Source organism: Tamandua tetradactyla, chromosome 14, assembly GCF_023851605.1.
Source record: "Tamandua tetradactyla isolate mTamTet1 chromosome 14, mTamTet1.pri, whole genome shotgun sequence".
Classification (NCBI taxonomy): Eukaryota; Metazoa; Chordata; class Mammalia; order Pilosa; family Myrmecophagidae; genus Tamandua; species Tamandua tetradactyla.
The window spans coordinates 24,001,168-24,028,866 of record NC_135340.1 but is presented as its reverse complement, the minus strand read 5'-3'; the positions used below and the strand labels follow the sequence as shown (position 1 = coordinate 24,028,866).

The following is a 27,699-nucleotide window of genomic DNA, read 5'->3' as shown; positions in this document are numbered from 1 at the left end:
AAACAAGTACACACAGAAGCGCAGAGACATTTTGTAGAGATGTCTCCATGTGCCTTCTCATAAGACAGAGAAACCCCAGATGCCATTCGCCTTTCTTCAGAGTCAAGGTATCTTTATCTAAATGCCTTAATTTGGACATCTTCATGGCATTAGAACTATAAATTTGTAATCTAATAAATTCCCTTTGTAAAAGCCAATCCACTTCTGGTATATTGCATTCTAGCAGCTTTAGCAAACCAAAACACCACTTTTTGCCATTTATTAACTTTACATATATATGAAATAATTCAATATACATTTTTTGTGAGTGGCTTTTCACCCAATATTATCTGCAAGGAGCATCTATATTTTTATACATAATAGTAAATTGTTCTTTTTCATTGCTGTAAAATATTCCTTTGGATGCTATTTTCTTTACTACTTTTATCTAACATGCATTTTATGCTGACTGTTTTTTTTTAGGTCAACATATTATATACAATGCAAAATTTGTCATTTTAATCATTTTTAAGCATACAAATCAGTGGCATTAATTACATTCACAATGTTGTGCTGCCATTACCACTGTCTATTATCAAAACTTTTTTTATCACTACAAACAAACTCTAATCTAATTTACTTATTCTAAATATTTCATATGCATGGAATCACACAGTATTTGTCCTTTTGTATCTGGCTTATTTCATTTAACATAATGTTTTCAAGATTCACCCATGTTGTTGCATGTATCAGAACTTCACTCCTTTTTATGGCTTAATAATATTCCATTGTGTGTGTGTGTGTGTGTGTGTGTGTGTGTGTACAAACACACATTTTGTTTCTACTTTCACCTAATGATGGACACTGGATTGTTTCCACCTTTTGACAATTGTGAACAACGCTGCTATGAACATCAAGTATCTGCTCAAGTCTCTGCTTTCAGTTCTTTTGGGTATATACCTAGGAGTGAAACTGCCAGGTCATATGGTAATTCTATATTTAACTTTTTGAGGAATGCCAAATTGTTTTCCACAGTGACACTATTTTACTTTTCCACCTGCAATACACAAGGGTTCCAACCTCTACATCCTTACCAACACTTGATATTTTCCATTTTCTAAATAGTGGCCATTCTAGAGGGTGTGAAGTGGTATCTCACTGTGGTTTTGATTTGCATTTTCCTAATGAATAAAGCTCTTGAGCATCTTTTTATGTAATTATTGGCCATTTGTTATCTTATTTAGAGAAATAGCTATTCAAATCCTCTGCCCATTTTTAAATTGGGTTGTTTGTCTCTTTGTTGCTGAGTTACAGAGTTCTTTATATATTCTGGATGTTAAAGTCTTATCAGATATATGATCTCCAAATATTTTCTTCCATTCTGTAGGTTGTCTTTTCAATTTCTTAATAATACCCTTTGATGCACAAAAGTTTTTAATTTTTATAAAGCCCAAGTTATTTATTTTTTCTTTTGTTGCTGATGTTTTTGGTGTCATATGTAAAAATTGATTGCCAAGTCCAAGGTCATGAAGATCTGCCCTTGGGTTTTCTCCCAAGAGTTTTATGGTTTTAGCTCTTCTATTTAGATCATTAATCCAATTTGAGTTAATTTTTATATAGTGTGAGGTAGAGTCCAATTTCATTTTTTTGCATGTGGTTATCAGACATTCTCAACTCCATTTGTTGAGAAGACTATTCTTTTTTCCATTTCGTGATGTTGGCACTCTTTTTCAAAATCAACTGGCCATAAATGTGAGGGTTTATCTCTGGACTCTCAGTTCTATTCCATTAGTCTATATGTCTATCCTTATACCAGTACCACACTGACTTGACTACTGTAGCTTTGTAATAAATTTTGAAATCTAGAAGTGTGAGTTCTTCAACTTTGTTCTTCATTTTCAAAATTGTCTTGGCTATTTGGGGCCCTTTATAATTCCATGTGAATTTCATGATTAGCTTTGCCATTTTTTGTGACTCCATAGTCAGTTCCAATTGTTGCAAAATTTTAGACACAAATATTTTCTCACAGTATCACTTTATAATACAGCCCTGATCATGAGGACCTAGACCACCTCACTCTCTTTGGAACATTCTGGGGTTCGAGACAACAGCAGACACCTTCTTCCAGAGAGTGACCTATGCTGACTGTTTTAAAGTGGCAGAATTTGCCAAAATTGAGGGCTGGTGTTGGATGGAAGGGAGAATTTGAAAGCAATGAGTTGGGACATCTAGCTGAGGAAATTTCCAAACTAAATGTGGAAAATGCAGCCTGACTTCTCCTTGAACCTTATAATAAAAGGCAAGAGAAAATAGGTACGCTAAGAACTGAACTCTTGAGTACAAAGAAACAAAAAATTGATAATTTGGAAAATTCTGAGCTTTCAGAAAATCAGTCCCCATAGAACAGTGCCTTTCATGAGGAGTTAACCAAATGTGGAAGCAATCAACCATTTCAGAAAGAGCCAGGATTGGAAATGCAGTTATCCAGGACAGATTTGTGGAAAGTTCTACTGCTGATGGGCTGGGGTCCCAGTATGCTGCATGGAAAACCAGCAAGTTTGTTGCAGGATCTGTATAAATAGAACCATTGCCAATGTGGACTGAAAGTGACAGATGGAAGGAAAATTTATTCTAAAGGCAAAATGATGGAAGCCAATGACTGGAGCTAAGACCTTTGGGCCAGAGAGCAGACCCACCCATGCACATGGAAAGGGTGAGTTTACCCTGGAGTTCACAGAGGGAAGCCTGGGCACCCTGTTGTTCAGGAAAAGTTTTCTGCCCCAGGCCTCAGAGAGGGTAGGGCATATTCCTCAGGGATTGGGTAGAGCTTGGCCACCACCCCTTTGTCCTGAAGGGATTAAGCATGAGTCCAGGTGATGGCAGAGAGTCCAGTTGCCACCCAGATTCTTAGAGAGGATGGAGCCAAGAACAAGGTTATCTACCCAATGCTTAGAAATGTTAAAACCCTCACTCCAGTGTTTAGAAAGGAAAGGCCATTGCATAAGCCCTTGGAGAGGGTGAGACTGCTGCTCTCTCAAGCCCCAAGATAAAACGTCACTCTATAAATGACTCTCAGACTTTGAAATCTAATGGACTTTGTTCTGAAGGTTTGGGGAATGCCTTGGAAACTTCAACTCATATTTTCCTTCCAATTTATCCCTATGACAATAGGGACATTGTTCTTATTACTGTCCCTCCATTGTATATTGGAAGCAGATAACTTGTTCAGTGTTTTGATGGTCTACAGCCAAAGGAAAACCCTTAGAAAGACTATACCTGTAGATGATTTTAATGAGACTTTGCTCTGTTTTTAACTTTGTATTTTACTAAAATGGTAGGTTTAAGGTTGTGATATTGTGATGGAATTAATGTATTTTGTATATGAAAATAATGTGTCTTTTGGGGGTCCAGAGAGTGGAATATGCTTGTTTGAAACTGTTATGTACCTCATAAAACTCATATTTTTCTAATTCATTCTTGGAATGCAGACCTATTGTTGGGTGGGAACTTTTGATTAGATTGTTGTCATGGAGATGTTATCCACCCAATTCAAGATGGGTCTTAATTGTCTTTACTGGAGTCCTTTATGAGAGAATAAAAAGCAGAGATATTTTGGAGAGAAGATCCAGCAGATGTCACCATGTGCATTCCCGTGTAACAGAGGAATCCTGGATGCATCGGCCTTTCTTCAGACTCAAGATATCTTTCTCTGGGTGCCTTAACTAGGACATTGTCATGGCCTTAGAACTGTAAATTTGTAACCTAATAAATTCCCTTTGTAAAAGTCAATCCATTTCTGATATATTACACTCTGGCAGCATTAGCAAACCAAAACACCACTTTTTGCCCTTTTTTTTAAAACTTTATATATATATGTAACAATTCAATATACATTTTTTGTGAGTGGCTTTTCACCCAATATTATTTGCAAGGAGCATCCATATTGTTACACATAATAGTAAATTGTTCTTTTTCGTTGCTGTAAAATATTCCTTTGGATGCTATTTTCTTTACTACTTTTATCCAACATGCATTTTATGCTGACTATTTTCCTAATGCATATGTTTTCCATCATTTGTTTGCAACATAGTTGTATCTTTTTTAAAAAGTGTATCTCTTGTAGAAAGCATATAATTGGGTCTTCTTTTTGTAAAACTCTGCTTTTTAATTGGAGTATTTAGTCCAACAGTGAAATTTAATGGTAGACCTAAATATAATCATATATAGAGTAATCATTCATATGCATGATTTGGATAAATCATTTTTCTGTTTGTTTTCTATTTATACTCTCTTTTTACTGTTGTTGTTCCTCTGTTACTCTTATTCTGTCTTCTTTTGGGCTAATTTAATATTTTCATAATTTCATTTTAATTCTTCCATTGGCTTTTTTCTTTTTGCTGGCAGATGTCACATTTCATTCTTTTTCCATGTGAGTATCCCCTTAGTGCAGCTATTTGCTGAAGTTTGGTTTGTTTGGTTTTTCATTTGTTCGTTTGCTTGCTTGTTTGTTTGGGAAGCGCATGGACCGGGAATTGAATCCTGGTCTCCCACATGGCAGGTGAGAATTCTACCACTGAACTACCCTTGCACCCCTTCCATTGACTCTTTAACTATACCTCTGTACTTTCAGTGGTTGATCTAGGGATATGCATCTTTGACTTATCACAATCTACTTAGAGTCAATATTGTGCTACTTCATGTAAAAGATGGAAATCTTGAAACATTGTTCTTCATGCTATTGTTATAAAAGCCCACCAATACAGCAATATATTTTTTGCTTTAAAGAATATGTCTTTTAAGAAACTTAGAGAAAAAGAAAAAAAAAAAATATATATATATATATATTAAGCCTTTTATATTTACTCAAGTCCTTTTTATTTATAATGCTCATTATCTATCCCTATAAATACAAGTTATGATCATGACATTCTCTTCAACCTAAAAAAATCCCTTAAGTATTTCTTGTAATGTATTATGGTAGCAACACATTATTTCAATTTTTGTGTATCTGTAGATGTCCTTATTTCACTTTCATTTCTGAAGGGGAGTTTCTCTGGTTTTAGAATTTGGGGCTGAATTTTTTCTTCCTGCAGTATTTTAAATATGTTATTCTATTGTTACTTAGCCTCTATTGTTTCAGTTGAGATGGCAGTGGCCATTCTCATAGCTGTTTCCTCATGTATATTGTTTTTTTCTGGCTGTTTTCAAGATTTTCTCTTTACCTTTGGAGTCTATAAGTTTTGCTATCATGTGCCTAGGTGTAGTTTTCCATGTAGTCACTTTTTGGGGGGTTGTTTTTTCTTGCAATTGGGAGTTGATGTTTTTGTAAATTTTGTAAATGTTCAGCCATTATGTTTTCAAATATTTTCTACCTTACTCTTTCCTCACCTGCTGGGACTCCAATTTCACATATATTAGACTTCTTGATATTGTCCCACATTCATCTGTTAATTTCACTGTATTTCTGTGAAGTCTTTTAATACATTTATAATAGCTACTTTGAAATCTTTATTTTCTGATTGCAGTATCTGAATCATTTTGGGACTGGATTTCATTAAATTCTTTCTCTCCTGGTAATGGACTCTGGCTTCTGCTATGTTCCCTTGAAGAGCACTGATTTTTGTTCTAGCAGGTAGTTAACTTGGCTAGACTCAAAATTCATACTCTATCTCTCCTATAGTGGGCAACAACTAAAATCTCTGCCCAATTCTTTCATCTTCCTGCTGCTGCCTTTTCAGCAGACACACTAGGGTCTCTTTCAGCATCTGTAGTATAGTGGTCACCCAAGGGTAAAATTTATACACAGATTTTGAGGTTCATAACCTCTACAGCTCCCTTCCTTCCAGTCTTTACCCTTAATTTTTAAACTTCTCTGCAAGCCTATGATTCTGTTCCTTTTGCTTCAAGCCAGTCAAAACAGGTGCAGATTGGGAAGTGCCTTCAGGAAAAAAAGACACATACTAAAAAATCTCCCTTGTAGTTCCTTTATTTCAATGTTAGATTCCCTCTAGTATTTGAAAGTTTGGTTCTTCTCCAGTGCCTTCAAACATTTGGAGTTTTTAAATGTGTATTTTTTCTATATATTTGTCATTGTTATCTGCATGAGAATTATTCTGATTAAATTACTCTGCCATTTCCAAAGCCTGAATCAAATACATTTTTCATATTCTTTTTCACTTATGATTATACCACCTGGCTTTTTCCATGGATATTGAGTTTGTGATGTTTCTTCATGTAGTCGGAAAAATATATAAGGAAGACAAGGATATGTATTGTCTATCTGGATTCTGAGCACATTAACTATGTGCACAGCCTCTCAAATCCTAATATTATTCTGTGTAGTCATCTCAGCCCATCAGATCTGGTGAAACATTGCCAAAAGATGAAAATTCAGTCATATGCATTATTTTATATTATGAAGCCAAATTGGGTCTTTTAATGAATTCAAATTTTTAACAATATAATTAAATTCACTAATACGATGTTTATAGTGTTATGGTCCATGACAAAACCATTTCCTAGCTTTTTCACATTAAAAAGAAACTCATTCCGCCATTAAAAAAAATTGATTCTTTTGTTCTTTTACTAGGTAAATTTATAGAGAAGTTTTGAATTTTCCTAACTTACTTTTCCAGTCCTCAACAAAGTTTGGTGTAAAAGCATTGTCATATTTTGTTTTACAGTCCTTGTGAATCAAAGCTCACTTGTCCACAGATCACATTAAACCTTGTTCAAGAAGATTCAGCTAAACTCTCTTCATTCATTTATTCAGTAAATGTTTCATAAGTGTTTATTATATACAGAGCTCTGTGCTAGGCACAAGGGAAGTTAGAAGAAATAAGGCATCATCCTTATTTCTCCAAAGGCTCTTAATCTATTAGGAAAGACTGTAAGTAAAAATTACAATAAAAGTGAACATTATTAGAGTGGGCCATGGTAGCTCAGCAGGCAGAGTTCTCGCCTGTCATGCTGGAGACCCGGCTTCGATTCCCAGTGCCTGCCCATGAGAAAAAAAAAAACAAAAGTGAACACTATTAGAATAAGCAAACTCGTGGTGACAAGAAATAGCTAAGAGGTTACCAGGGGCAGAGATGGGAGTGAAAATGGGAAATTCATACTTAATAGGTACAGAGTTTCTGGTTGGGGTGATGAAAAGTTCAGGAAAATTGTTGACAGTTGAACAATGTTATGAATATAAGTATTGTCATTGAATTGTATACTTAAAAATGGTTAAAATGGAAAATTTTATGTTTTATATTTTTCCCATAATAAAATTTTTTAATGTGTGCAATTAATAAGAATGATATGAAGAAGAAATGATGAATTCACCAAGAGGAACTATTTAATTCTGCTTAGAGAGATCTGGAAAGTCTATTAAGGATACACAGTTGATATACTTTTGAAAGATATCTGTGTTTGCCAGAGGCAAGAAGTTGAGGGAAAACGTCACAAATCCAGGGCTCTGGAAGAACTTTATTATAAGAAAATACAGTAAGAAAGTGGAGAAATGGAAAAATGTCAAACTAGAAAGTAGACACATATCAGGTCAAAATGGCCTTGTGAATCATAGTTGGTAAATAAATAGCTGAACTTTATTCTGTGAACGAGGAAGAGTTGGTTCAAAATTCTAAGAAGGAGTATAACAGTCAGATTTAAGTTTTAGAAATATCATTCTGGCTTCAGAGTGAAGAATGGATTGGATTAGAGGTTGATAAACTTTTTCTATAATGGACCAGGTAGTAAATGTTTTGAGCTTTGTGGGCCATACAATCTCTGCCACAACTAGTCAACCCTGCTGTTGTCCCTGAAAGCAGTCATAGATAATATATAAATTAATAGGCATAGCTATGTTCCATTAAAAATCTACATACAAAAGAAATAGACAGTGGACTGCATTTGGTCCATGAGCTATAGTTTGTTAACCTCTGTATTAGGTCATTTGTCTAGAAGTAACAGTATTAGTTAAGAGGCTATTGTAAGAGTTCTGGTGAGTGATAATGAGAGCTTGAATTGGAGCAGTGGACATGAACATGTATAGGAAACAATTCCAGAAACATTAAGAAGGTAGAAATGGCAGGACTTGGTGACCAATTGTATGTTATGGCCAAGGGGGAGAAATTTGGGATGACTACAGAGCTCATGGCTTGGAGACTGGAGCGATCATGTTGCCACCAATAAAGATGGAAAAAATAATTGGCAGATCAGAAGCTCAGTTCCCAAAGATCTGAGTTGGAATTATAGTATCTTTCTTCATTTGCTGCAATACATTAAGTCATTTTAATCAAGAAGTGTATAATGAATACATTTTTAATAGAAAATTGTATTTGTCTACTTAATCTATACAGTATGTGCAGTAATTTGGAGCTGTATGTACACCAGTAAAACATATTCTTAAAGGTAATCCACTCCTATGGGTATGAACCCATTTTAAGTAGAACATTTTAATGGGTTACTTCAATTAAGATGTGGTTGAACTGAATCAAGATGGGTCTTAATCCAATTACTGAAGTCCTATATAAGAGGAATGAAATTCAGACATTTAGAGAGAAAGTCAAGGCAAGCAAGAAGCTGAATACCAACAGAACCCAGATGAGAAGGGAGAGACCAGGAGAGGCCACCACATGCACTGCCATGTGACAGAAGAGCCAGGGACCAGGATCACCAATGGCCAGACCCAGAATGCCAGTCTTCAGGCATTTTTGATGATGCCTTGATTTGGACTTTTTCCTCACCTCAAAACCATGAGCTAATGAACTCCCATTGTTTAAACCAATTCATTGCCTAGTATTTGCTGGAGCAGTCAAGGAATCTAAACTTACATGTTTTTATGGGAAATTGAATCTGTTAACTTAATCTATAAGTGAACCAACTCACCAACCCTGTACTACTTAGGTACCTTTGGCAAACAGAAAACTTGAGACCCTGTTGTTCCAGCTTTTTCCTTGTGGAAGACTTGAAATAAAGAACACTTCTAGGAATTTCTGTCTCAATGCAGTGCAAAAACATTTTCTCCCACACTTTGGAAGCCCTGCTTAAACAGAACGTTGGGTTTATGGACCATAAGCTTTACCTGATGTGAAAATTCCTAAATTCCTATGATTTTAAGTACATATGATTTTAATATTTTAAAAACAATAAATATCAGATCATGAGAAAGAGGAGTGTGTCTAGTGCAGAAACACAGAGATGAGACTCCAAAAGAAAATCCCAGAAATTAATCATTACACCATGTCCCTAAGTGATAGTAATTATACTTATTGAATTCATGTTCATTTTATTCATACCTCTTATTATTTGCAGATTTTATCCTTATCCTTTCTAAGCTTTTATTTTACTAAATAGGATGGTTGTTTTTTTCTTTCCAAATCCTACATAAATCTTTCTGTCTCTTTAGTTACCATTCTCTAGATTTTTAATTGCTCCATTTTGTCTCTCTTGAGGTGCAACAACCAGATGTGCACACAACAGTCCAATCATATATTCACTGTACTTCTATGGAAAAGTAAGATTTCTTTTTTGTTTCCTAGTCTATGGCAGTTATGCCTTTTTATTTTTGTTTTGGGCTATGAGTCACATTAGGTTAATATCTTAGGGAAACCCTACCATCACTCATTTCCAAAAAGAAAAATTATAGATAATTTAGCATTCAATAGATTATTGGTTTGAATAATTTTTATCTAGGTGACAGTCTTTACTAATATCTGAGGATGTATGCTTCATTAGCTTTTCAGCACTTATTCTTTTATTACCTAGAAGAACTTAGTGTCATCAGCAAACTGAAATTTTGACTATGTACGTCTGCTTCAGGTATTACAAAATTATTCAAGAAGTCTGCTCCAAGGTATAAATAATCAAACAACAGCAGTGAAACCCAATTAAAAACATAAAACTGAAGTAAAAAAAATCAAGAATTGCTCTCCTTATACTATCTCCCAACCAATTACTCTTCTTTAAAGATGGTTTTGCTGAGTCATTCCTAAAGAAATGGTAGATGTTCCAACTTGTCAATCAACTCCGTTGTAAGCCAAAAGGAGTCAATTGTCAGTAACTATTTACAAAGCAAGTTGATATTGTCTACCCTTTCTTCTCTTGTCATTCTTTTTTTTTTCTTTACTGTCCTCTATTTTTTTCTGTTCTTCCTTTTCTCATTCATCTTTTCCTTTATCTTTCTTCTATTTTTTCCAACTTCAATGCCCCTCTTTCATCGTCCCCTCTTCTTCTTTATTTGTATTCTTTTCTTAGTCTTTGCTCCCCTTCTTCATCCATTCAGGCACAGGTCTTTTCAAAGACCTAACAAAATATTGAAAATAATAATAATCACTGTCATTAGCTGAGCTTTCCTTCTAAGTGACACCATATACAATTGGGGGAGGAGGCTTCACTGGTTGTGTGTGTGCACGTGTGTGGGTGAAAGAGAGAGAGAATTGATCATTTTTTCTGTTTTTTAAGTTAAACATGCTAAATAAATATAGCATAAACAAGGAAAAATACTATTTTAATTCATTCTATTAGACTCAGGTTTTGTGGGGCCTAAAACTCATATATAATGGGGTGCCATCTTTGTAAGTGCCAGGCACCACCGTTTTAGTTTTTTTCAAAGAGTCCAATGTGCAACCAAGGATGAGAACCACTGGTCTAAAACCTAGTCTTCAGGTTTTCAGATCTGGTGAGTTAATCATGCCAGTCCCCGGAGTTGATCAGACTGCTATGACAGCCCAAGAACAGGAATGCTGCAAGTTTAAAGAGAAAGGACATTCGGAACCATGGTTACTTATCTGATTAGGGGTTCAATAAAAATTGATAGCAGGAAACTGTACAGTACTGATTTACTGAGCATAGTTAACCAGGGTCAGCACGCTACTGAGACTCTTCTAAACATCTCAAAGAGCAAACCATTTTCCATTCTGAGGAAATGTTTTATTTTCTTAACAGTGTTTTTAGTCAGCAAAACTAACTAGATTTGTCTAGACAAACTAGATTTGTCTCTAGCAATTCCAGATAACAAATTCTGCTTATTTTTCCCTTTCCTTTGAAAACCCTGCTATCAGGTAACAATTAGCAATTAATGCACACCAAACTGTAAATGACCGAGGAGAGCATTTCTCAATCTGTGTTCCTTGAAACATTTTTCGCTGCAAGTTTCTTGCGTTGTTAATAATTGTTCTATGAAATGTCACATACTCTCATCTTTGAGAGTTGAAAGACACATTTGTATATTAAAGACCCTATGAGTGTTCCACTAAAAATAGACCTATTTAACACTATTTAACTAAGTGCTTCTCAAATTTATATGACCATAGAATCCCCACACACACCATTTGTGTGTGCTTGTGTGTGTGTGTGTTTGATTTTTTTTTAGTGGAACACCTAGGAAATCAAGCCAAAGCTAAAAGAAGCTTTACTCCTGAAATTTTAGGCATGTAGGAACAGTACATCTTCTCAAAACTGCTGAAATCATATCAGGGAGGCAGTCATGTGTCATTATCCAGCATAACGGCCCTTATCAAGCCTGTTGCTATGTCACTAATTCTAAAAGGATGTGTCCAATAATTTAGTCCATCTGATTTTCCAGGCTTTGGAGACGTCTGCTTCAATGTGGTACATAGAAAAGCTATAGCAGATTGAACACATTTTTGAGCCACAGGCAAAATATTCTAAATTCAAGTATTTACTGAATTTTACTTGCCAGTTTTCATGGCATGTGTGATATTTTTAAGCTGACTAGTGATAGTCATTAAATCCAACAATGGCACACATTTCATATGAGAAAGGCACAAGTGTATGTATGCTTGCAATAATAAATTTGCAGCAGAAAGTAATGGATACTTGCATCAACTTGGGAAGTCCTTATTAAAAGTACTTGAGCATACTGAAAAATTAGATTGACAGCTTAAAAACAAAAAGTCCTCTGTTTATCCATAAAATGTATATATATGATTGCTACCAGCAATTTTTAGCTTCCTTTCTAAGTGTACCTCTGTCTGACCTTCTAGAGAGTGAGAAGAGGGTTCAGATTCCAGGCCCATTCAATTCTTGGCTCCTCTGTTAAGAGTGCCAATTAGAGTATTTTGTTATATGGACATCTGTCCACTGGATTGAGACCAGCTCATTTCACAAAGCAGTTGTCAAATGGTATCAACTTTCTGTGACAACCTGTGTTAGATTCACACCCATGCCCTTAGAGATTACGTGGCTTCCTCTCTTATCACTAAATCCTCTAAATGCCCCAGAATTTAAGTGCACTAAATATATTTTCAAAGCTAGCTAATTATAAAATCAGAAGGTTGTTCTCAGTTCTCTTAATTCATAGAAAATTTACCAATGCTTGCATTTATTGTAGATAACACATCTTTTTATTCTTGGAAATCCTGGCATTTTTCAATTCACTTTGAAAGAAATTTATGTATTTATTTGTTTCAACGGGTGCTTTTTGAGTACCTACTATCTGCTAGGCAGTGTGAAAAACATTTTCTCCTGAACATATCTGCTGAGTATCTGAGAAATTCATTTTATCTGTCTCTGCACCATTAACTAATTTGAGGGTTTTCAATTTTTGTTTTCTGGTTGTTGTTGTTGTTGTTTTTAAAAATTCAATTAGGCACAAAACAAGAAGAGCAAAAAGTTTTATAAGGGAAAAGGTAATGTTTGAAGTTACATTAGTTTGAGTGTAGTTTAGCTTCTCAGCTACATATAATTATTGTAAAGGGAAAAAATCATAAGAATAGCTTTATTGTTATATTTTTGCCAGTGGGTGTGTGAAATGATTTAACTTACAGGTAATGATTATATAATCCTATTGATACAGGGCACACAGCCTACCAGGTTTAGTGAATCATCCAGACTGACAAGAGGAGGTGTAAAAATTCTGCCTGCTTCTCTTCTGTCTCATTTCTGCCTTTACAAAGAAGAGAACCTGTTCTCACAAGTGGGGGAGGGGGAAGGGGTGGTGAGTGGGGCATCAGAGTTCCAAGAACACAGATATAAAGGCACCAAGAGACTGTGTCAACTCCTTGTGGTATAATTTAAAAATTAATTGAACAAGGGTGAAACTACCCAGCCCAAATGAAGACTGTGCCATAAGGGATACAGTGCAACTTGCTGTCAGAAGTTACCTACCATTCAGAAATGAAGCTTAAAACTTTACAAAAATTGAAGATACAAATTCATCTCTTCGAACTGTTCCATGTTGTTTGTCCCTATTTTACCTCTTTAGGACATGTTTGTTGCATAAACCCAACCATTTATTTGGACAGGAAGAATCAACATAATATATAAAGGTCTAGCCATAGCACTGTATCTTGGTGTAATTAAAATTTCTATACTTGCAACCAGTGGGCCTCCCAGCCATAGATGATTAAAAGTAAAAAATTTTAGATCTGGGGAATAATTGTGCCAAGGACAATGCTTGACCAAATGTAATTAGCTGAATTTAGATAAATTCTCAATCTGGCTTTCTTTAGCTTGAATAGAAAAATCACACACTTCACTGAACATGAATGGATTTGAAAATGAACATTTGGATTATATGTGAGGATATTTCCCCAGAATAATAGCCCAAGATTTTTCGATGTGCTGAGTAGAAGCTCTTTGTTGACCCGAAGAATCTCAGCCTTCTGTTTTTACTCTGTAGCTCTATTTGCTAATTTTTGTTAATATTTATAATAACAGAAATAGTAGGTGAGGGAAAGCAAGAGAATAACAGATCCATTTAAATTTTATGCTTTGTTTTTTCAGTGCTTCTTGTTCTTTTTCTTAGGGATAATTAGAGATAAATGGTATGGTATTATATTTGCTCAGATAGCAATACAAAAATGCCTATTTCCATCATTTTCAGTAATAGACTTGCAAGCTATATTTTCCTCAAACTTGATCCTCATTGTTCTAGTAATATTTAAGCTATTAATTTCTCCAGAGAGTGCTTTTTGAAAATGGTAAATTATAAGACAAATCCCAAAATTACATTTTCTTTAATTTACAGTATTGTTCAAGCTCTACTGTTAGCATAAATGAATAGTCTGAGCTGCAAGCTGAAATAAAGCCTTGAGCATTAAACAGTTGGCTTGGAAACAGAAACATTAAGAATATGATTGAAATTTTTTACAGAAGATGAAATAGCAGCATGTGCAAAAGCTCATTTATGATAATTCTAACATTTCTGCTAGAATTATAAAATAGTAACCATATTTACCAAAAAAAGAAGAAAGGAAAAAAGAAAGGAAAAGAAGGAAGATAGGAAGGAAGGAAGGAAAGAAAGAAAGAAGGAAGGAGCGTTTCATGTTGTAACCAATTGCAATGATAGCAGTTTTGCCCTTAGTGAAAGGGAATTTTCAGTTATACAGATTTAATTTTTTCTAAATAAATTGAAAGTTTACTATTTTCAAGAAAGATAAAGGGTTTTTCACAACAAAAGTCAATTTAAGTGAAAGCTCTTGTGTTTGATATCTAAAATGCAGTCATGTTCTAAACAATAACAATAAATACAGTTGAACAGTATGTTACTTAACACCTGAAAAACCTTGAAAGGTTTATAAAGGTTCATAAACATGCCCTCAAATGTGTTTTATTATAAAAATACATTAATTATACTAATGTGCAATGAAATAATGTGAAATTTCACCCTGAGTCTGTAGGTATATTTTAAATCACTTATATGTTCCATTTCTTTTCACAGTAGTTATATCTAGTTGCTTTATTTTTGTTTTGCCTTTGTTAGGAGTGGGAGTTTGAAAACAGAAGATAGAGAATATTTTTTATAAAATTATGAAGGTCAATTTTCTTAAATATATTGGTAATCTGATAAATTGCCAATGACAGCTATCTGAGGCCTAAGCAATCATTTGTAATCCTTCAAATGTAAAGCTGCAAATTCACTCAGAGACTGAGAAAATCACTTTCTCCATCTAGTGGTGACTGATTGTCATCCTCTCAAATTCTCAAATAACTTCTCAACTTTTTTAAAGGTTGTTTGTTTTTATATCCAGGTTTGTGTTAGGTTATTATATTTATGAGAAATTAAGCTAAAGTTTGTTCGTTTTCTGAATGATTTTATTACAATCTGAAAAAAGCCTATCCAACATGGCAATAATATCTGCAATAGTTTACCCCTGAGCCAAAATACGTAAAACCGTCCCTGCCCTTGTGGCCCTACAGTCGAGTTAGGGAGATATAACATATATGTATAAGAAGATGAATGAAAGAGAACACGTATTAATTATCAAATGAGTGATAAGGACAAATACACAGGAACTCTGAAGAAGGTGTGATTTTTGATGGTCACCATTGATTGGAAAAGACTTCACAGAATAACTGGAATTGAAGTAATATTTTAAAAAGACTGTAGAAATTACATAATCAGAGAAGATTAAGCAAGGTATTTCAGGATTGAGTAATAGATTCAAATAAGATTGGGAGACAAGAGTGCTTCTGATGTTTTTGGAAGACAATGGGTAAATCCCTTCCCCTTAAAAGAGTTTTATGTGAGTGGCCAAAAGATGCAGTAAGTAAAAAATAAAGTTGGAAACATAGATATGGACCATACTTTAAACGGTCTTGAATGTCAGGATAAAAATACTGTTAAAATTTGTTATACAACCCCAGGAATTCTCATGGTGGCATCCACAGACCATATGGGATTCATAATGGGCATTGGTGGTTCCAAGAAAACCTTGAAATAGTAGGGAAAAGTTGTATGTGCATGAGCATATAGGCATTTCTCTAGAGAGAGTGTCCATATTTGTCATTCAGTTCCCAATGTGATTGGTTACTCTACCAAGTGGCAAATATTAAAGGTTTTGAACAGCAAGCTGCTACATTGAACTCTTGAGATGATTCCTTTGGCATTGGTGTGTAGGATAGTCTGATATGGGAAGAAAACTTACTATTCACTTTGGGGTTAATATATTTCCCCAACACAAGCAATACTGAGGCATCTGCTGTCCTGATTACATGATACTTTCTTCCTCCCCTATCTGGGCACTTAATATTTCCTAATGAGATGTTACAAGGCTAGTATAACACCTGCGACAATTTAGAGATCCATATAAGTGACTCCTTCAAAACAAAAATCCATAAGCATGCCTAAAATTTGGGCTTAGTAAATATATCTTCCTTAACATTAATATTCTTTAGCCTGCATTTTATTTGGAATTCTGAACCATAATGATAGTAGTAATCATAAAGTTTCCATTTGTTGAGGACGATATGCCAGGCACTAACATAGGTGCCTTTGTTCAACAAATACTATGTGCCAAGAAAATTGTTAGTAATTCTAACAATTATCCAATAAGTTGCTTATATTCCCCACCTTCATGGGCGAGGAAACTGGAGTTTAAAAGGGTTAAGTATGTTCCCATATATCTGGGTATAAAACACGGCATGAACATGTACAGCCAGCACAACTTGTATTTAAACTCAGATCTGTCCAATTCCATGACATGTGTCAGAGGTGGAACTGAAAAAGCAATGGGCTAAGATATGATATTTCTGAATGCCAGTATCTTATCCAGCCATAACCACACTTTCTCTCCCCTTCCCTTATTTCTGTCCAACCTACCCTTACCAAGGGATATAGACGCAGAGCCCAAAGTTAGGTAAATATGTCTTCCTTTTCTCTATGAAGCTTTTGTCCAAAGTCCCAGTATATGAATAAACAGGAACCAGTTTACATCTTTTCATAGCTTGGTGTTTCCCAGACTGTTTTCCTAAGAAACTTTGAGAAATACGAAAATATTCCATGACCAAAAATATCATGGAAATACTTCATTGTATAGTTCCCTCTTGAGGATTAAGAATATACCTTAACAGATTAAAGCCTGAGAAGTCCTGCTTAAAGCAGATTTTTTTAGAAACTTATTTGACCAAGAACTCTCATACTATAAAACTTCTAATGTGCTACAGATCAGTGTTCCATGTTTGGGAAATCCTAGCTGTTACAATACCGCAGGCTTTAAAAATCTGTAATGTTAAATATAGCCCTCCCTCCAGTCTTCTATTTTTTAGCTACTTCAGCACTTATAAAATTGGGTTTCTCTGACCTCAAACATGTCATTCGTTCACTTTTCCTACATGTTCAACATGTGTATAAGAATATGAGTACAAACCTTGAATCCACAAAAAAATTACAAAACGAAACATAAATTCTGGAATAAATATGCCCACTGTTTCAGCAACTTACAATAAAAGCATCGATTACTTACTCAATAGTATTTCCCAAAAGTCAGGAAATATTACAAACTAGACCCACATGATTCTTACCAGCCAAACACTATGGCAAAGAAAGAAAGAAAAAAACAAAGCTTCTTTGGTTTCAGTTTCACTGGCATGCTAATGGATCCCAACAGCTGTCCTGCTTCCACCAACTGTGAACTTAAATCTCATTTGGGAGAAAGATCCCATCAGGAGGTTTATTGTGACCCTGGAATTCTACATCCTGAGCTGGGGTAGCAGATGGGGAGCCTATCATCTATGCACAGTGCTGCAGTGCTTCTCATGGAGGGTCCTTGAAACATTCTTGCTTGCTCTCCAATTTCAGAAATTGTATTTTGGGTACCCTAAAGTCTTTTCTGATGCCCCTTTCTCCACTCTTTTAAAACTTCAAATGTTCTCTTTCCACTTTTCTTGGGTCACTGTATTCTTATCACCAAATTCTGAATTGACAGTGGGCGCCATCTGGTTAACAGATTCCATGCCCTCTTATACCAGGAAACCCAACATTTGTACCGAGGAACTCCCACAGCCCTAATTTCCTTCACCTCACTTTGTGCTTCTTCATCCTGTGTTTCTTCATCTCCGAAGGGATCCCAGTATGTTGGTGGTCTTCAGCTACCAGAAAGGCTACTGTCTCTGCCTCCTCAGAAATTCCTCAAGCCAGTCTTTCCAACTTCCTAGCAGAGGAAGTCTTTTTCTCCCCACATTAGCCCCAGTTGAAAAGAATGACTCAACACTGCTCTGAACTGGACCTGCTCTTAGCGGTGGTAGCTTAAGAGGTCTGGTGATATATAATACCCAAATGCTCATAATACAATCTAGAATTGCATTGCTGCTTCCAGCCAAAGCCTATAACAGAAATTTTCTGGAGAGAGTGAACAGACTGAAGAAATAGAAGAGAGAAAAATAAAAAGAGCTTCACGATTACAAGCTTACCAGAGTATTTGTCAAGTTAGCTTGGAGAAATAAGTATCTTTGTAGAGAGAAATCCTAGAAGAAATTTATCATGAGAGAATTTTTAGTTACCATTAGTTGTTGTCATGGTTCAAACCAGCTCTTTCAGATTACGGGACTGAGCAGCTCTGAGACCAAAAAAAGCACACCGGGTACAGAGTTAGACCTGAGTTCAATGAGACTTACGGATTGGAGAATCTCCACTGGTGGCAGTTCGGAAAGTAGGAATAGCGCTCAACAATGAAGCAGGAATCAACAGGGCCGGTATAGGGGCCGGAGACAAAGCTTTCATGGAAGGGTCTCGTGATTCAAGGGGCTTTGAGATTAGAATCAACATGTTCCTGGAAGGATCTTTAGGGTTTAATTGTAACATAATAGCGCTTACAACAGCACCAAAACATCATGGGAAAACAGGGCGGACAATCATCAAAGAAGTTTTAGAAAGTCTGTCTAATGTATAACTGGGGTAAGTGGCTTGGCCATCCTTCCCTACCCCCGTCCCCGGTCAGGGTGAGGCCCCTGTTGGGCCTGTGCTCTGGTCATGCAGTTTGCTACACGCTTAAGACTTCATCTTTTCTCCCAAGGTTATGGGGGTCCTGACTCCCAGGTTGCCACAATAACTTCATGGATAATACCTTTTAATTCTCTTTTTTGTGGAAAATACAAAGAGAGCTGATGAGTTTCTCAGCCTTAAAAGACATAGTCTCCCACCTTCCATAATTTATTTTGATAGGTTTGTGTGCCCCACAGTATTTGCTCCTAACAGTACATAATGAGTGGCAAGCTCCAAGCTAGATAAATTATGCATAATTTAGGCTCTTAGAAGGTCTATAAATATAGTGCGAAGTGTTCAGCTTGTTTTTGATACAACATCTGAAATCAGACTGCTTTGATGCAAATGTTTATCTCAGTGTTATAATTGTGGCATAAATTCTTCTGAATTTATTTTGTTTGCAGAGTATTATATTAATTAGTTACACTACTCTCAAAGGTATTAGATTTTTTAAAGTCATCAGAGTGATGATGACTTTCATTTCATATGAAATGACTCATTTTTAAAAGAAGAGAAATATTATTGAGTCATTTTAAAAAGTGCCATTTGCAGACTATAAGTGCTCTTGGGGGATACATTTTCCAAATATTTCCAAGGTTTGAAGCATTTACTAACTTTGTTATTTATTTCTTCTCTTTAATATCAGATATTCTTTCTCTTGACAAAACTAAATGCCAGCATCTTATATTTGTGTATAATTATATGAACTAGCAATCCAAAGAATTTTTGCTTATTTTATAATTAAATTGTCTGTAATTCTTGCTTTTGTTCTGAACTACCTACTCTGGATGAAGTGTTGTATGGGAATATATAGCCTCTATTTCTTCCATTTGAAAGTATGAGTCCCCTTATTGAAAGGCTTATTTTTTCATGTGATCTGTGATTTTTTATTGTGAACTCATGCTTATTGGAATTTTATGTATGAAATGCATTTGAAGAATGAGTGTAAGGTGAGTTCCTTCAGAAAGATTTGAGTTTGCTTTTTCGTGTGTATGCAAACTACTAACCTGGCATCACTTTAAAATTAATCCTTACCTTGGATTTTTGGGAACCACACAGACAGTAAGAATTCATGCCTGAAACCTACAGAAGCACCAGTTTGTGGTTAAGAATTCTCCGGTGAGAATTTTTCATCCCTTCACGTACAGCCACGACTGAAACAAGTTTGTGTCCTTACCGATTTCTGCTATAGGTGGGGGTTTTAACTAGCTTATCCTTTCCATGAGGTTATTGCCCTCAAGGATCTCATCTTTATTCAGGAGTCCTTATCCAATCTCTTCCCTCACTCAGGCTTTAGGCCTTGTCTTCTGGGCTACACATATGACCCATCATAACAAAACCTTTATGCCACCTAGAATTAGCAGAGGACCCAGGAGAACCATCGGCTTAATAGCTAGGGTTGATTTTTGGATTTATACATTCTTGCTTTTTTTTTTTTTTTTTAACCTCAGTTTCCCTCCTTTCCATACCAAATAGCTATGCACCTAAAGGTATGTAATTTACATTTTATCTGGTATTATTTAGTGGATAAAATGTAAATTATGAGCATTCCTCAAATGCGGTATTACCAAAAGCAAAAGGCAATGGCTTACATTTATTTAAAGCCCTAGTCGTAGCCAAACAGATACCCACATTTTCATCTTTCCATTGTTCCTTGCATTGGTTCGTTTTCTTCATTTGTTCCTCTGCACTTAACTATACCTCAAGTTATATAAAGTTCCTATATTACCTCTTTCTTTTCTTTCCCTTACTGCCAAACTCCTTAATTTTTCATTCATTCTTCAAGACACAAGATTCTGTTCTACCATGCTAACACTTCTAAAGGTAAAATGGACTCAATTGTACAATTGTTAGTTTATTACGCTGCAGTAACAAAAAAATCCCAAAACTTTCAGTGGCTCAAAACAATGTTTTTATTTTTCTTCAAGTTATATATCCATCGATCTAAGCAAAGGGTTCTTCTCTGTGCCGTCCTTACTGAGAGACCCAAGCTGATGAGCCTCCACCCCCCAGAACAGTGGGGATATGCATATGTTCTAACGCACAGTTCTTAAAGGCTTCCACCCGAAGGGAAGCACATCACTTTGGCCATGCCTAACATCAAGAAGATCGGCAAGAGCAAACCTCCACATAAGCAGGAAGGAAAGAGATGACATACTGGAAAAAGGCGTATGACAACCATGGTTTCTTTTGAGTAGTTACCTTCCTTGTTCTGGAAATTTATGCACTTGAAATTTTCAATCTCTCTTCCCCCTTCTTTCTTGGTTTTTTTTTTTTTTTTTTTACAAAATTATCCATCTGCCAAGACTTTATGTGTAGATGTTGCACAGGGTTCCATCTTTGTGCTTTGCTTTCAATCTAAGCTTTTTCTTAGAATATTCTCATACCCATTAATAGCTTGAACTTCTCTATCTCTAACTCAGATGTCTGTCCTGAGCTTCAGACTCACATATCCAACTACTTCCTGGATAGACTTACTTGGATGTGTTTATCTTAAGTAAATTTTAACAAAACTGAACTCGTATTTCTCTTCATCAAATGGTACTATAGGCTTCCTGGCCTATGGGGATTAAAATTTGAAAGTATCCTTTTTACTGAAATTTCTTTAAGCCCTTTTATCTCTTTCATCTTCAATTTGTTGAAGGAGTAGATTAGCCTCACTAGTTTTATATTGAAAGCATAGTAGTTACACTGTCTATATTGGAATCATGGAAGAACCAATTTATACCTATGGTGCCTTGGACAATTTTCTTAACCTCCACATACTCAGTTTTCTCATTTATGAAGTGGGATGATAAGTACACATGTTTGCCAGGATTGTTGTGAGGATTGAATGAGTCACTATTTATAAAATATTTGGAACTTACCTGGCATATAATTAATGGTAGGTAAATGTCAGATATTATTTCAAAAATGTCTAGTGATTGATTTCAGTAGTTCTTTTCCTTTTTCATTTTTTGAAATATTTGCCATTTACACTCACTTCCTTGGAGCTTTATATTCTGTGGTACACCACTTTTTCCTGATCTCCCTTCTCCATCATAAATCTCTCCTATTTTTTTAGCTGCATCCTTGATTTTTTAATATTTAGTGTTACTGTGCAACTGCTCTCTGGATCTCTTCTTTTCTCACAATATAGTTTTTCTCTGAATGACAGCTTTCATTTTCATGGCTACCACTTACACACCAATGACTTATAAACTTCTTTCTCCAACGCTAAACTCTCTTGAGCTCTTGATCCAAGTATCGATGGCCTTAATGCCTAAGCTGAATGCCTTCTGCATTTCAGACTGGATGTATCTGAAGGACAAGGGGATGGGTATGCAAGGGGTAAATTTTTATGAAGATTTAAAAGGTCCTTAAAGGGAAATCCACTAAACAGAGACACAGACTATGCAGCCAGGCCCAGGACTAAGAATCCTATACCACTGGCCACCCCCTAAAGAGCCAGAATTTGTACTGTCCACAAAGGGCACTCATCTTTGGAAAGAGCAAGTCACAGTGCACCTGTTTCCACTTTAATCCATAATACAGACAAGAAAAGTAATATTTGAGTGACTCACTATCCTATAACAGTTTATTAGTATTTTGTTGGGGATTTTTTTGCATCTATTTTCATGAGGGATAAAGGATTTGTACAAGAATACTATAAATTATTGCTGAAAAAATCAAAGAAGGCATAAATAAATTATATTTCATATCCATGGATTAGAAGACTGAATGTTGTTACGATGTGAGCTCTACCAAAAGCAATTTACAGAATCAAGGCAATCCCAACAAAAATTCCAACAGCTTTCTTTGCAGAAATGGAAAAGCCAATCATGATGTTCAAATGGAAAGGTAGAGGGCATTGAATAGCCAAAACCATCTTGAAGAGGAACAAAGTTGGAGGGTTTACATTTCTAGATCTTTAAATTTATTACAAAGCTACTGTAATAAAAAAACATAGTACAGGCATACCTCAGAAAAATTGCGGATTCAGTTCCAGACCACCAGAATAAAACAAATATTGCGATAAATAGTGTCACATAATTTTTTTTTTGCTTTCCCAGTGCATATAAAATTTATGTTAATACTGTATTCTATTAAGTGTGTAATAGCATTAAGTCTAAAAACCAATTTTTAGTTTAAAAATACTTTATTGGTTAAAAAATGCTAACTATGATCTAGCCTTGAGTGAGTCATAATCATTTTGCTGGCAAAGGCTCTTGCCTCATGGTTGATGGCTGATTATTGAATAGGGTGGTGGTTCCTGATGGTTGGGGTAGCTGTGGCAATTTCTTAAAATAAGACAGTGAAATTTGCCACATCAGTTTACTCTTCATATTACAAAAGATTTCTCCATAGCATGCAATGTTTCTTTGTTTGTTTGTTGTTCATGGGTAGGCACCAGGAATCAAACCTGGGTCTCCATCATGGCAAGCGAAAATTCCACCACTGAGCCACTGTTGCACCACGCAGTATGCAATGTTTTTGATTAAAAAAAAAAACAATGTTTTTACTTACAAATGAACTTTCAAAATTGAAATCAATCCTCTCAAATCTGGCCACTGGTTTATCAACTAAGTTTGTGTAATATTCTAAATCCTTTGTTTTCATTTCAACAATGTTCAAGACAGTCTTCACCAAAAGTAGATTCCATCTCAAAAAACTTTCTGTACTCACCATAAGAAGCAACTCCGCATCCTTTAAAGTTTTATCATGAGATTGTAGTAGTTCAGTCACATCTTCTGCTCTACTCCTAATTCTAGTTCTCTTGATATTTCCACCATAATAACTTCTTCCTCCACTGAAGTCTTCAACCCCTCACAGTCATCCAAGAGGGTTGAAATCAACTTCTTCCAAACTCCCATTAATGGTATTTACATCTTCCCATGAATCTTGTATATTCTTAATGGCATCTAAAATGGTAAAACCTTTCCAAAAGGTTTTCAACTGACTTTTCCCAGTTGCATCAGAGGAATCATTATCTATAGCAGCTATAGCTTTATGAAATGTATTTCTTTGAGAATAAAACTTGAAATTATTCCTTGATCCAAAGGCTGCAGAATGGATGTTATCTTAGCAGGCATGAAAACAGCATTCATCTTGTACAGCTCCATCAGAGCTCTTGGGTGAGTAGGCGCATTGTCAAAGAGCAGTAATTTTTTTATTCTGAGCAGCAGGTCTCAAGAGTGGGTTTCAAATATTCAGAGAACCATATTGAAAACAGATGTGCTGTCACCCAGGCTTTGTTGTTCCATTTATAGAACACAAGCAGAGTAGATTTAGCATAATTTTTAAGGGCCCTAGGAGTTTTTAAATGGTAAATGAGCATTGGCTTCAACTTAAAATCACCAGCTGCATTAGCCCCTAGCAAGAGAGTCAACCTGTCCTTGAATCTTTGAAGCCAGGCATTGACTTCCCCACTTTAACTACGAAAGTCCTACATGGAATCTTCTTCCAAACGGAGGCTGTTTTCTGTTGTTTTGTGTAGCCTCCTTCATCAATTATCTTAACTCTATTTTCTGGATAATTTGCTGCAACTTCTACATCAGCATTTGCTGCTTCACTTTGCATTTTGTTGTTATGGAAATGGTTTCTTTCCTTAAACCCCATGAACCAACCTCTGCTAGCTTCAAACTCTACTTTTGCTTTCTCACCTCTCAGCTTTCATAAATTTGAAGAGATTTACAGCCTTGCTCTGGATTTGGCTTTGGCTTAACGGAATATTGTGGCTGGTTTGCTCTTCTATTCATACACAAAAACTTTCTCCATCTCAGCACTAAGGCTTTTTTTTTTTTTTTAACTTTCTTGTTAGTCACATGTTCATTGGAGTAGCATTTGTAATTTCCTTCAGGAACTTTTCCTTTGCGTTCCTTTCCTGTTTGGCCCAAGAAGCCTAGTTTTTGGCCTATCTTGGCTTTTGACATGCCTTCCTCACTAAATTTAGTCATTTCTAGCCTTTGATTTAAAGTGTTAATGTGTGACTCTTCTTTTCACATTTAGAGACCATTATAGGGTTATTAATTGGTCTAATTTCAATATTATGTCTCAGGGAACATGAAGGCCCGAAGGGAGGCAGAGAGATGGGGAGTCAGTTGTTCAGTGAAGCAATCAGAACATACACTACATTTATCAATTAAATTCACCCTCTTGTATGGGTGCAGTTTGTGGTGTCCCAAAACAATCTCAACAGTAACATCAAAGATCACTGATTAAAGATTACCATAACAAATATAATAAAAATGAAAAAGTTTGAAACATTCTGAGAATTTCCAAAATTTGACAGAGACACAAAGTAAGCATTTGCTGTTGGAAAAATGGCCCCAATAGACTGGCCTAGCTCAGGGTTACCACAAACTTTTAATTTGCAAAACACACAATATCTATGAAGCACAATAAAGCAAAGCACAATTAAGTAAGGTTTTGGAATACAATATTATACAGTTCCTGGAAACAACTTATAATGCCGTAATCATTCTTGACACTGTTTTGTCCTTTTCTAACACTCTTTACTTTGCATAGATCCAAATTTCCACCTAATATGATGTTCTTTCTGCCAGGTCTGCTGTCAATAAATTCTCTCAACTTTTGATTGTCTGTCAATGTCTAAAATCAGTTTTTATTTCACTTTTAGTTTCGAAAATTATCTTTATGGGCTATAGAACTTTGGGCTGACAATTGTTCTTTTATTTCAGTACTTTGAAATAATGTTCCATTGGCTTTTGGCTTGTGTAGTTTCTGTGAAAAAGCAAAAGGTTGGAAATAGATATACCAGGCTTATACTAAACAAACAAAGAACAAAAAACTGCAGTGGCCCTATTAATATCACACAAAATACACTTCAGAACAAGGATTATCAGAGATATAGAAGATCATTTCACAAAGGCAAAGGGGTAAGTCACAAAGAGGACATTAACAATGTAATTATTATGCATTTAGATGTACGCATCTAATAACAGATTCTCAAAATATGTGTTAGAAAACTCCACAATAATGTTCAGATTTCAATATCTCAGTCTCAAAATCTGATGGAAAATGTAGACAGAAAAGTAGTAAGGAATGAAGGTTTCAACAATAACATCAGTTAACTTGACCTAATTGAATTTGCAAGACATGTCACCAAAAATAACAGGATGTACATTCTTACCAAGTACACATGGAACACTTACCATATTCTGAGCCATGCTACATGTCCCAACAAAGTTTAAATGATTCAAATCATATGAACTATATTCTCAGACTGTAATGAAATTTAGTTAGAAATCAGTAACAGAAATATTTTTGTAAAATCCCCAAATATTTAGAAATTTAGTAGCACATTTCTAAATAACCCATGCTAAAAGAATAAGTCAAAAGAGAAATTAGACAAAAAGAGACAAAAAGAGACAAAAAGAGAGAAACTAGACAGTATTTTGAATAGAATGAAAATAAAAATAATGCCTATCAAAATTTGGGGGCTGTCACTAAAACAGAGTGTAGGGGATGAGGTTTATAACACTAAACAAATATTTTACAAACAAATAAAGATTTCAAATTAATGACCTCAGTTTTTACCTTAAGAAATTAGGAAAAATAGCAAATAATTTAAAAAGAGCTGAAATCAACAAAACAGAAAAACAATAGAGAATATCAATGAAACCAAAAATTGTTTGAGAGCAATAAAATTCACAAACTTCTAGCAAGACTGACCAAAAAAAAGAGCAAAGACACATATCATCAGTATTGATAATGAGAAGTGACATCACTACAGGTACTACAGAAATGAAAAAAATATATGAAAAACTGAATGAAATAAATGTGACAAATTAAACAAAATGGACATATTGAAAATATAAATTACTAAAACTCATTCAAAAAAAGATGGATAACCTGCATAGCGCTGTATGTACTAAAGAAATTGTTTTCATAGTTTAAAAACCTTCCCAAAAACAAACCTCTAAGCCCAATTAGTTCCTAACTGTTGAATTTATAGAAGATTTAATACTAATTCTACAAAAAAAGAACCCTCTTCCCAAAACTGAAGAGAGGATATTCCAAAATCATTCTATGAGGCCAAATATGATGAAGATATTACAAGAAAATAAAACTAAAGACTAATATCACTCATAAGCATAGTTGTAAAAAGTATAAACAAAATTTTAGCAAATCAAATTAAACAATATATATAAAAGATTTTTTACTAAGTGGAATTTTCTTAGGAATGCAAGGTTGATTTGTTTTAAAAATCAATCAATTTACATTTGCACATGGATGTTCACAGAGGCACTATTCACAATTGCCAAGAGATGGAAACAATCCAGGTGCCCATCAACAGATGAGTAGATAAACAAAATGCAGTATATACATATGATGGAATATTATGCAGCATTTAGACAAATGATGTCCAGAAACATATGACAATGTGGATAACCCTTGAGAGACATAATGCTGAGAGAAATAAGTCAGATACAAAAGGACAGATGCTGTATAATTCAATTATTATGTTTCTGATAAAACTGCTGGTATTTTGGAGCAGCAAGAAGGAAAAATCTGAGGGCATGGTAGCCCATGACAAACTCTAGGAACTGTTCTGTGGCTGCTTGTTGAAGTGTTCTTTAAAAATTTTTTTTCTTTCTTTTCTTTGTATGTATATATATATATATACACACCATATTTTACTACCAGAAAAGTAAAAAAAAACTATAGGCAGTTATACTAATAGTAGATAAAATAAATTCCTGAAATCAAAAATTTGAAATATTTAGTAACATAGCTCACTACTATAGCAAAGTTGATATTTGTAATAACTTTACACTGATATTTTGAGAATACACACAGTCTTGATAGTTAATCATATATTAAGATAGTGTTTAATATTTAGGATTTAAGAAACTCTGAGATCTGTATCTATAGATCTTTTCCCTTCCTTGCTTTAATTTTAAATTTGGTTTATGAAACATATTGTATAAACAGGCTTTATGATGCTTACTTATTTTTTAAAATATGCCTATGGATAAGCTAACTAAGATATCCATTTCAGGTGG

General features: G+C 35.0%; 1 long non-coding RNA gene across 1 annotated transcript in view; it reads right to left on the bottom strand.

Annotated features, from left to right (window-relative positions):
- Positions 1-10,510: 10,510 nt before the first annotated feature.
- LOC143654843 (uncharacterized) overlaps positions 10,511-27,699 on the bottom strand; it is a 57,470-nt gene continuing 40,281 nt past the window's right edge. The window contains exon 3 of the long non-coding RNA XR_013161994.1: positions 10,511-10,709. This is a non-coding gene — a long non-coding RNA (uncharacterized LOC143654843). The remainder of the gene's footprint in view (positions 10,710-27,699) is intronic.